Source organism: Oncorhynchus mykiss, chromosome 15 (assembly GCF_057628025.1).
Source record: "Oncorhynchus mykiss isolate SJ-2025 chromosome 15, ASM5762802v1, whole genome shotgun sequence".
NCBI classification, from domain to species: domain Eukaryota; kingdom Metazoa; phylum Chordata; class Actinopteri; order Salmoniformes; family Salmonidae; genus Oncorhynchus; species Oncorhynchus mykiss.
In genome coordinates this window covers 60827199-60838867 of record NC_143036.1, presented here as the reverse complement: position 1 = coordinate 60838867, position 11669 = coordinate 60827199, and the positions used below count along the sequence as shown (strand labels likewise).

Below are 11669 nucleotides of genomic sequence, written 5' to 3'. Positions count from 1 at the left end.
GCTGAAGAAAAGCAGGCCCAAACCATGATGCTGCCACCACCATGTTTGACAGTGGGGATGGTGTGTTGAGCTGTGTTGCTTTTACGCCAAACATAACGTTTTGCATTGTTGCCAAAAAGTTCAATTTTGGTTTCATCTGACCAGAGCACCTTCTTCCACATGTTTGGTGTGTCTCCCAGGTGGCTTGTGGCAAACTTTAAACTACACGTTTTATGGATATCTTTAAGAAATGGCTTTCTTGCCACTCTTCCATTAAGGCCAGATTTGTGCAATATACGACTGATTGTTGTCCTATGGACAGAGTCTCCCACCTCAGCTGTAGATCTCTGCAGTTCATCCAGAGTGATCATGGGCCTCTTGGCTGCATCTCTGATCAGTCTTTTCCTTGTATGAGCTGAAAGTTTAGAGGGACGGCCAGGTCTTGGTAGATTTGCAGTGGTCTGATACTCCTTCCATTTCAATATTATTGCTTGCACAGTACTCCTTGGGATGTTTAAAGCTTGGGAAATCTTTTTGTATCCAAATCCGGCTTTAAACTTCTTCACAACAGTATCTCGGACCTGCCTGGTGTGTTCCTTGTTCTTCATGATGCTCTTTGCGCTTTTAACGGACCTCTGAGACTATCACAGTGCAGGATCATTTATACGGAGACTTGATTACACACAGGTGGATTGTATTTATCATCATTAGTCATTTAGGTCAACATTGGATCATTCAGAGATCCTCACAAGAACTTCTGGAGAGAGTTTGCTGCACTGAAAGTAAAGAGGCTGAATAATTTTGCACGCCCAATTTTTCAGTTTTTGATTTGTTAAAGAAGTTTGAAATATCCAATAAATGTCGTTCCACTTCATGATTGTGTCCCACTTGTTGTTGATTCTTCACAAAAAAATAAAGTTTTATATCTTTATGTTTGAAGCCTGAAATGTGGCAAAAGGTCGCAAAGTTCAAGGGGGCCGAATACTTTCGCAAGGCACTGTATATTCAGGTGTTCTACCTGGACAATGGATGCCAATGTCTAATCAACAATGCAGCATGTTGCAGTGTAGTTTACAGTATTTAATGTAAATAAACCTCAATTTTGCTCACAATTAGAATACATGCACCAAGCAATGACAATGAATCATGAACACTTGCCTTTTACTACCTTTAGATTGTAATATTCTGTATAGTCTCGGTACAATACACTTGAGATATCCACACAACAGCAGTAACTCCCCCTGTCCTTCAACTGAAGGTTGGAAATGGTGAGGTTTTCCCTGCTGAGGCTGTATTTTTTGGGGTCATTAGGTGAGATGGCAGCTTTCTTGATCACTCTGGGTTCAGAACATCCACATTCACCCAATAAATTGTAATAACAGTTTCTGCCCCAGCATGTGTCATACCCGTGATTCTTCACAGAGTATCCGCAGAGAAGGGTCACAGAGCTTCCCGCCAGTACTGACACCTCAGCCATCAACACTGGTGAGGCCCTGACTGCTGTGGGGTCAAAGGTCACATCAGGAAAATGTTGTTACTTGGATATTAAGGCTCTGTTTTCATTTAGATTGTGTCACTGACACAGTTGTCCACATACAGTACAAGGAGACTGATTCTGTTTATAGACACTGGAAGATACTGTAGCTTTTGGATTGAAATTATATTGCATTTATGTGTTGACCAAGACATTATACTGTGACATGAAGATAGAAAAAAAATGCCTTATAGGTTTCATTGCCATACTCATGTGACTCATGTGTGTAAGTGGATGTTAACAGTAGTGACAAACTACTATTTTGTCAAAAGTCATAACAATGGAGGGGCTACTTGATAACACCTAGAGAGGAATATTCATCCCATCTGATCTCTTACCCAGCAGCAGGAGTAGAAGTATTTCCTGTATCATTGCCACTGTGAACAACATATCAAATTGTTTAAAACACAAGCCATCAGTGCTTCATTCAAGTTAAGATTTTTTTTATAGCATTATTTAGAAAGAAACATCATTTTTGTAAAAAAGCACAACAATTTGCCAATTCCCACATGTTTCAGAGATTTCATGTGAAGAAAATGTCTAAGAAAGTATTGTCTGTGTCTTGGAGATTAATTTCAAGTCTGAACTAATGTGCACAATTTCCTTCCGAGAGTAACTTCCCAGGTAAACAAAACAACGACAAGGAAGTTATGATTATTTGACTACCAAAGTAGCATTGCAGTTACTCTATGGAACAGCTATATGGCATACACTTTGATTAACAATGCAATTTGAAAATGTAACATAAATATGAAATCAACCTAGTTATTCTATAGTAAATGATCTGATGGAGATCAACACAAATGTCTCAGAGTGTCCCAATCTATTGGTTTCCACATTGTCTATGATATGCTTAAGAAGTATCATATAAACAACCCACACATTTTCATCTAATATTAGATTTGACCTCTAAATACACAGCACCATCCTAATCATTTAAAAAAAGTTACAAAGGGTTGCTAATAATGTGTGAATAAGTACCTCAAAGAAAAGAAGAGTGCAAAATCATTTCATGTTTTCAAAATACCATCTTGAACAGTAAAAGTTACAAAGGTGCTAAACATACTGAATTATTACCTCTTCAATGAAAAGCACAGTGTTTCAACATATCGGGACATTTTTTTTAAATAATGCAACTTGAAATGATGGCACACCTACCCAGTTAGCTGTCTTCTTACCTCCCCAGATTATGGTGAGATGGATGGGGAGACAGGGGAAAGAGAGGAGTTTATAGAGGTGTATTTCTCTCCTCCCTCTCTGCTGACCAGGTGAACACACCCAGGTGATGCTAAAACGTCAGCTCCAACATCTCCCTCTACATTAAAAAAAACATTGAGCATTAGGCCGAATGTATTAGTGGACTTACTACAGTGCAGTTTAGAAATGCAGTACATCTAAGTTGCTTGATTGAATGTACATGTCTGTTTGCATATTAAGTTCACATTTGTAACAATAATTTGCAGTACATTTGATTTGGTACCCAGTTCATTGTATTTGCACTGGACATGGGCTTCACTAAAGAGACTGCTACAGTAAATGACCCACTGACGTCTGATTCATGAGAAATTAAATATATGTGATTAAAAAACTAAGAAAACCACAAAAGATATCTTTGTAACCTGTGTCTGTGCGTTCTCCCAGCTTCATGCAAAGCAGGTAGCCTTCTGAAAACACAATGCAAATAAAATGTAGAAGGGCTACTGTTATGTGTTACCTGCATTGCTATATGGCATTCTAATTCCCAGAAATGGTGCAATGGAATTCTGGGCAAATGCCAGATGTGCTGGTCCATTTTTTTAGCCCAGTGGGCCTGTCTAACTTAGTTTTTTTTGCACAAAATAATAATTATATATGGCTTATAAAATTGGGGCCTCATTATATTTGAGAGAGCTAGGTTTAATGTGCGCAAGCAGGAGCAGGGTGAAAACAACAACAGTTTTATCACAGCTGTTCACAAGCCAGCGGAACATTGTCAGTTTGGCGATGTCAGGGAAATGCTGATCCGAGATTGGATTGAAGTGGGAATAAGAAATATCTCACTTTCTGAAAAGTTAGTTAGTTTCCCAGCCTACCTTGTCCAAAGCTGTAAACCAGATTAGGAAGAGTGATTCAGTAAAAAGACAGCAGACGATGCTGCGCCGCAGCAGCTCCTTGCAGAGCGAAGAAAGTGAGGAAACAAATGTGTTTTCATACCGAGCTAAAAAAAAACAGGGGAACACAGAACAGAGACAGACGTGTAGAAAACCACCATAGACAGCGCCAGTAGCTAGTTCAAGTGTTTGTCGCAAATGTGGGAAATCTCCTTTCCACAGCTGGAAAGATTGCCCAGCAAAGGATGCGGAATGCAGGACATGTCACAGGAGAGGACACTTTTCAGCTGTCTGTTGATCAAAGCAAATGCATGAGGTCTCAGAGGAAGAACAGCAGCTACGGCAGGACAGCATCTTTCAGGGAGCAGTAAGGGAAAACGATGCTGGCTGGCACTCAGACATTAATCTCAATGGGGAGGTTGTGTCATTTAAACTAGACACAGGGGCAGCAGTGACAGCAATACCAACTAGGCTGTGTAGCTATAGTAGAGATGGCCCTTTGCTCTCTACAAACAAAAGAATGTACGGGCCCAGTAATAAGATATTACCAGTGGTAGGGCAGTTGGTGAGTAAACTGGAGAGTAAAGACAAAAGTGCCATCCAGCCTGTCTTTGTCATAGACTCTCTGGTCAGACCGTTGCTGGGGCTACCAGCAATTGAAGCTTTGCAACTCCTAGAGAGAGTGGGCGAACTGGAGGACCCAGGGAGGTTTTTAAAAAGACATTCCCAAAAGTGTTTTCTGGCCTAGGAAGGCTAAAAAGTGACTAGAAAATCCACCTGAAAGAGGATGTGGTCCCCTATTCCCTTACCACCCCCCCCGCCGTGTGCCTATCCCTTTATTGGCCAAAGTAAAGGAAGAATTCGGCAGGATGGAAGAAATTGGGTCTGTATCTAAAATAGAGAGTCCCACTGACTGGTGTGCAGGGATAGTGGTGGTCCCAAAAGCCAATGGGTACATTGGACATGACCAACTTGAGGCAATCTGCAGAGAGAGACACATCAGTGGAGTAGTTACTGGCTCAGTTGGATGGCTCAAAAGTCTTCACAAAGCTGGATGCCCGCTCGGTCTTCTGACAGATGCCCTGAACCTTTTACCCATTACTACCTGTCAGGGAAAGGAGATTGAGGTTGTAACCTCATAAATATCTTGGAATTTTAATTGATGACGGCCTCTTTTAAATTGCATATTCCACAACTTACAAAAAAATTGAAGCTGAAATTGAAGCTAAATGGGGCTGAATAATTTTGCACGCCCAATTTTTCAGTTTTTGATTTGTTAAAAAAGTTTGAAATATCCAATAAATGTCGTTCCACTTCATGATTGTGTCCCACTTGTTGTTGATTCTTCACAAAAAAATACAGTTTTATATCTTTATGTTTGAAGCCTGAAATGTGGCAAAAGGTCGCAAAGTTCAAGGGGGCCGAATACTTTCGCAAGGCACTGTATGTTCTATTGGAAAAATGACACTTATTTGCTAGTGGTCGATTACTACTCAAGATACATTGATATAGCAAAGACACCCATAACCACATCAGCTAGTGTTATCAATGGATTAAAGTCAATTTTTTCCAGGTAAGTGGTCGCTGAGGTCCTGGTTACAGATAACACTCCCCAGTTATCAGCAAGCTGCTTTTCTGCTTTTGCCGCAGTATATGACTTTACATGTGACCAGAAGCCCCTACACTGCACAGAGCAACGGTGAGGCAGAGAGAGCTGTAAAAACAGTCAAGGGACTGCTGAAAATGAACAAGGATCCATACAGATCTCTGTTAGCTTAGAGTTACACCACATCATCATGGGCCGTCGCCTGCCGAGTTCCTGATGGGCAGGAGGCTACGCTCCCCGTTGCCTGTCTTGCCAGCTCAGCTCAAACCCCGATGGCCTAACAGGAAGGCCTTCACTGAGAGGGACAAACGGCTGAGACAAACACAAACCCGGAGACTTTAATCGGAGACATCGTGCTACGGGGAAGCCAGAGATGACAGAAGGTCAAGGTGTGTGGATTACAAACTCAAAGACAACAATAGTAGTGCTGAGGAAAGTGGATGCTCCACGCTCCTATGTGGTGGAAACGGGCTCAGGCAGAGGAGACACGGAGGAACAAAACACACCTCCAGAGCTCTTCCAGATCTACCAGCCACACATGCTGAGGAGGCCAAAGACAACGCACAAAAAGAGCAAGAAGGAGAAGGAATGCTCACAGAGTCACAAGCTTGTCCAAAAAGCATTCTCACAGAGCCACAAGCCCCGTGAGAATAATACTGGTTTCAGGATGTGAAGTAGCATTTTAAAGAGAATAATACTGGTTTGAGGATGTGAAGTAGCATTTTAAAGAGAACAATACTGGTTCAGGATGTGAAGTAGGATGTTAAAGAGAATAATACTGGTTTCCAAATTGCATTTCAGTTATGCTTCAGTGGTTCTGAATGTTGAATTCTTGTTCATTGGAGAGGGGAAGATGTAATACGTGTCACACCCTGACCTTAGTGTTCTTTGTTTTCCTTGTTATTTTGGTTAGGTCAGGGTGTGACATGGGTGATGTATGTGTTTTTGCCTTGTCTAGGAGTTTTGTATGTTTATGGGGCTGTTTCCTTTCGAGGTGTTTATGTAAGTCTATGGTTGCCTAGATTGGTTCTCAATTAGAGGCAGGTGCTATTCGTTGTCTCTGATTGGGAGCCATATTTAGGCAGCTGTGTTCTTTGGGTATTTTGTGGGTGATTGTTTCCGTGTCTGTGTTTGTTCGCCACACGGTAATGGTTTCGGTTTTCGTTCGTTTCACGTTTATTGTTTTTGTATTCATAGTGTTGTGTTTTTGTTATTAAAAACGATATGGACACTTACCACGCAGCATATTGGTCCGATCCTTGTTTCACCTCTTCAGAGGAAGAGGAGGAAATCTGCCGTGACAATAGGATGGCCCTTGTGGGAATCCATACCTATATATTACATGCGCAGACTAGGCTAGTAAACATGCTGAAGCTAGAAACTCGTTGTCGATTCATCAAGATGTTTCATGCATAACAGCAGTCATCTACATGAACAAGGGCAAAAACCTCCCCCTTGTGTCCCTGGTATCCATGAGCCTTTGTTTCTGATTGCAATAACTGCTACAGTCAGCAAACCATGACACCAGGGAAAACTCTAATGATATCCAAATGTTGCATGCTTATTTTCCTCATATTGAACTGTGTAGCTGCAAGACTGTGTTCTATGTTTACCAGTATGGAATTATATCATAATAGAAACCACATGCACACATTTTTATTTAATCCCTAGTGAGAATGGGGAGAGAGAGGTGGCATCTGAAAGTGGATTAGGCTACATGAAGCATTCCTGTCCAACATTTGACAGTGCTTGTTCAAGTGGGACCCTATTGGTGCTAAAATGCCATCCCTGCACCTGTCTTACAGATACAAACCCCAATAAGATGGCAGTCTTGTAGTCTATCTGGTCTAGTGGTAATGACACAGCCTCTGGAACACATGTCTATGGTGTTGATAAGGTTTGAATCTGGCCTAGTGATCTTTGATGCAACCTCTGTCTATCTTTCTCTACTGTCATCCTCTCTTTCTATCTTTTTATAGAAAATATAAATGTAAAACAAAAAAAGATTATAGTCTTACTTCCAGTGTAAATGAATGATCTCTCCAGAGAGCAGGCTCTATTGTCCAGTGAGGAGTGCTCAGTCTGTCCATGGCCCTCATGGGTCAGAGAGCAGCACTTACTACGTTATTACATTAGTTGACATTGTTTTTTAGAAATACAGTACATCTACGTTGTCTGATCGAATGTACATTTTGGTTAGTGTATCAAGTTCACATTTGTCTCAATAATTTGCAGTACATTTGGTAACCAGCAAATGTTACTGTATTTGCATTGGACATGTGCTTCACTAAAGAGTCTGGTACAGAACAATATCCACTGACCTCATATACGAGATATGAAGATATGTGGTTAAAAAAAAAAGAAATTCATAAATATAATTGTAACCCGTGTCAGTGCATTCTCGCAGCTTCATGCAAAGCAGGTCGCCTTCCTACAGCCCAATGAAAATAAAGTATTGTTTTCTATGTGGTACCTGCAGGGCTATGGCAGCCTAATCCCAGATGGTGTAAACAAAGTGCAACGTAATTCTGGATGTACAAGAGCCCATAGTTCCTGATCTGGACACATTGTAGTCCATGCTGATAGCTTATTTATTGGAGTTCAGTGCTAGAGAAGAAGTCGTTAGGATGTGGTTTTACTTCCTTGTCTCTGTTGATTTAGATAAAAGGATTTGCTAAATAACTAGGCCAACATGACTTGGTTTATCAAGTTGATTAATGTATAACAGCCATCAACTACATGAATAAGGGCAAGAACCCCACACCTCTCCCCTGCTATCCATGAGCCAGTGTTAGCTGTAATAGCTGACACAGTCAACAAACCATCACACCAGGGAAAATTATAATATCCAAATCTTGATTAGGTTCATGACATGCATATCTGTTAAACGGTCACACCCATAACGGCAGGTATACTAGTGGTTAAGAGTGTTGGGCCAGTAACTGAAAGGTTGCTGTTTTGAATCCCCAATCCAACTTGGTGAAAATCGGTCAATGTGCCCTTGAGCAAGGTACTTAACCCTAATTGCACACCAGGGTCACTGTCAATAATGGCTGATCTCCGGCTGTGACCCCACTCTCTGAGGGTGTCTCAAAATATGGGATATGCAAAAACAGCATATTTCCAATTCATGTATGAAATAGGACAATCGCACGCACCCACCTAATTATTATAATGATGTTTACAACAGTCTCCATCTTTACAGTTCTCTGAACCATACCACCATGATGTGGGCACATAGTTCTACATTGTTTCGATTTGTGCCTCCATCTCACCATTCATGCTAGAGGCTGAAAATTATGGTAATGCGGTTGTCACTAATCAAACATTTTATTTAAGAATGTCGACAGTAACATCCATAAGTGAGTGTGAATGAAATAAACTGATGAAGTGGCTTGCAAGACCAGGTTAGAGTAGAGTTGTAGTGTACAAAGACCAAGACTAAAAAAAAAAGAAGATATTTTAATTAGAATACAGTTGTAGACAGAAGTCAAATATCAACATACAACTGATGTCTCTCCTGAGTTCTGCCCCGGACAATAGAAAGACAGCATCTTATCTACCCGAGATCACGCCTTATCCTATGTCAAACCCTGCATGTGCAGCTTAAAGAACAAGTTATTCTTAACACAGGTTTCTGAGAACCTGTCTCAGCGGTATGCAAATCTGCCCTTGCTTCAGAGAAAAACAGAAGCTGTCTCTCGCTATCACCCTCAGTCCCTTTTCTCACCTTTCTCACAGACACCGGGCAGAGAGCTAGACACAGAGAGAGGCCTCAATATTCAGCGATACAGTGAGCATAAGTACAATGGCACATAAGCAAATGAATAACATAATCAATGGTGGGGGCCTTTAGAAGACACCCAAAATCAACTTTAACCCTACAAGTCCATGAAAAGTGTGCAACATATTTCTCATTATGAAGAATTTTACACTCTGCAAATCCCTCACTAAAATGTGTTACTATACATGTTTAAACTTCAAAAATCACAAATGTCCCTTTTATTCCTCCTCTCTTCACTAATCAAATTGCCCTGTACAACACACTTTATTACATTCATACACCAACAAATCATAGATTATCATTCAATGTTTAAAAAAAACCTTGGAACAAAAACTTGTATTTGAAAATCATTGTCTGTGAACTAAAATAATGTTATTTATATGTTATGAGGTACTAGGGTTACTTACAGTAAGCTTGACTATTTTAGTATTCCTAGAACTTCCATCCATGTCCTGTTGCACTTTCATGGCTCGTCCTCTGCATACACTGACCTACTGTAAGAAAACACACTACTTCATTTCCATACTGTCAATGGGATGCAAAACCTAACACTGTACAAGGGAATCTAAAGAACAGACTAAACATTAGGAGGGTCATTTTCATGACTGACACAAAAAGTGCTTAGAGGGCTAGGAGGTTGAACTGTTTTGCATTAAACGTCTCCTTTCAGCAGTTCTCTCCAGCGTAGGGTTTGGATTATGTTCCCATTCTTCATAAACTCCTTTCTGATCAGTGAGATGTGATCAAACCAGATAAAGCCAGCAGCCATCCTATTTTAATCAAGCATCAGAGTTAAATGTTATATTTCATAGGAATATAAACTTGAGATCATATGAGAAGACTGAAATGAGTGAGGATGACGTTGATTTCTGATGTTGGAGATGTCGGACTACTGTACCTGCTCCAACATCTGTTCCTTTACCACTGGGTCATTGAGGTCAGCTCCTGTGTTAGATTTCAGAGACATCCTTTCAATGGTCTGCTTGATTCTCTTTTCTAGAAGGACATAGGAATGATAAGATCAGACAGCCACTCAAATGAGATTCAGCTTATTTACAATAAGTTACTTTTCTTCCACTGTCCTTTAAAGGCTGTAAATTACTTTAGAACTGTGTAGCTGCAAGACTCTGTGTTCTGTTTACCAGTATGGAACTATTATCTCATAATAGAAACCACATGACCACATATCTGAAAGGTGGGGAGAGAAATGTGACTGGAGTAGGCTACATGTAGCATCTCTGTGTCTGACATGTGGCAGTGTTTGCTGTAGTGGGACCCTGTTGGGGGTAAAATGCTGTTCCTGTATTACATCCCCCAATAAGATGGCAGCTCCCTCTGCTGTTTCCTGAAGTCCACGATAATCTCCTTTGTTTTGTTGACGATGAGTGGGAGGTTATTTTCCTGACACCACTCCAATGGCCCTCATCTCCACCCTGTAGGCCGTCTTGTCTTTGTTGGTAATCAGGCCTACCACTGTAGTGTCGTCTGCAAACTTGATGATTGAGTTGGAAGCGTGCATGGCCACGCACTCATGGGTGGACAGGGAGTACAGGAGAGGGCTGCATCTCATTTGAGTGGCTGTCTGATCTTATTCTTCCCATGTCCTCCTAGAAAAGAGAATTAAGGCCCCAGTGTTGAGGATCAGCGGGGTGGAGATGTTGTTTCCTGCCTTGACCACCTGGTGGGCGGCCAGTCAGAAAGTCCAGGACTCAGTTGCAAAGGGCTGGGTCGAGACCCAGGGTCTCGAGCTTATTGACGAGTTTGGAGGTTAATATGGTGTTCAATGCTGAACTGTAGTCAATGAACAGCATTTTTACATAGCTATTCCTCTTGTCCAGTGCAAAAGAAATGGTCTCTTCAGAGAGCAGTCTATCTTGTCCAGGGAGGCGTGTTCAGTCTGTCCATGGCCCTGACGGGTCAGGGAGCAGCAGTTACTAGCACCCAGTTGAGGCTCAGACACACAGTATGGGAATAAGTCCCCATTGGACCACTGCCGCATTCTGGTAGAAGTCTTCCAGTAGAGTCCAATCCACATTTCAAACTGCTGTGTCTTTGTTATGCTTTGGAATGCCGTGTAATCCTCTTGGGTGAGGATGCTCGCTAAGTCATCTCCATTGGCTCAGCAAGCTCCCAGTGCCCCCTCCCACGTCAATGAACCTCGACCCATGTAACATTTAAGCTCCGAGTTTGATTGTGTGCCTATGGACAGAAGATACACAATTGTCTTAAAAATGTCCTGAAAGACACGGACATTGATGTTAAATACATGTATCTAGACGGTTGTCAAAGGATACTGTAACTGATAAGGATTACATTATTTGAAATGTACTGTACCAAGGTGTTAAGAATTACTAATCCTCTTCAAGTAAAGTGCTTTCATTACTTCGGAGTAGTAGTTTACAAAAATCAGACAAGTGAGAGAATGGATGCAAAATCAACTTAATTTTCTGGCACACAATGTGCCATGAACTTGTGCAATCTCTCAAAACCCATACTTTTGCACTTTGTCCCTGAACAACACACTTTGCATTTGGTGTATTCAAATAGCCCAGTATTGGCAGTGGGCCCAGACAGCGTCAGTGAGGCTCTGTGCTGACACTGTTCTCAGAGCTGCTACCTGGTCCTCAGCATTGAAGATGGTGGCTCCTCCCCTCACTACCCAGAGTAAACACTGGT

The 11669-nt window shown here is 41.4% G+C and overlaps 1 long non-coding RNA gene across 1 annotated transcript; it reads right to left on the bottom strand.

Moving 5' to 3' along the window:
- Window positions 1-1137: 1137 nt before the first annotated feature.
- Window positions 1138-9489, bottom strand: LOC110490391 (uncharacterized). Its single transcript, XR_005036321.2, has 4 exons — window positions 9401-9489; window positions 2672-2828; window positions 1852-1890; window positions 1138-1479 (listed from the first exon to the last, which is right to left on the bottom strand). It is a non-coding gene; the product is annotated as an uncharacterized LOC110490391 (long non-coding RNA).
- Window positions 9490-11669: the final 2180 nt, after the last annotated feature.